Source organism: Chrysochloris asiatica, unplaced genomic scaffold (assembly GCF_000296735.1).
Source record: "Chrysochloris asiatica unplaced genomic scaffold, ChrAsi1.0 scaffold00146, whole genome shotgun sequence".
Taxonomy (NCBI): Eukaryota; Metazoa; Chordata; class Mammalia; order Afrosoricida; family Chrysochloridae; genus Chrysochloris; species Chrysochloris asiatica.
In genome coordinates, this window is record NW_006408664.1 from 8,303,155 (window position 1) to 8,303,569 (window position 415).

Consider the following 415-nt stretch of genomic DNA (forward strand, 5'->3'; position numbering starts at 1 on the left):
AGATGTCAGCCTGAGGACTAAGGTGCACCTGACCCAAGCCATGGTATTTTCAATGACTTCATATGCATGCAAAAGCTGGACAGTGAATAAGGAAGACCGTAGAAGAATTGATGCTTTTGAGTTATGGTGTTGGAGGACAACACTGAAAGTGCCATGGGCTGCCAAAAGAACCAATAGATCTGTGTTGGGAGAAGTGCAGCCAGAGTGCTCCTTGGAGGCCAAGATGGCCAAATTTCGTCTCTCATACTTCGGACATATTGTCAGGAAGGAGGGACTAGTCTCTGGAGCAGGATATGATGGTTGGTAAGGTGGAGGGAGGGTCATAGAAAAAGAAGAAGACCCCCATTGAGATGGATTGAGAGTGGCAGCATCAATGGGCTGAAGTGGGTCAACAATTATGAGGTTAGCCCAGGAT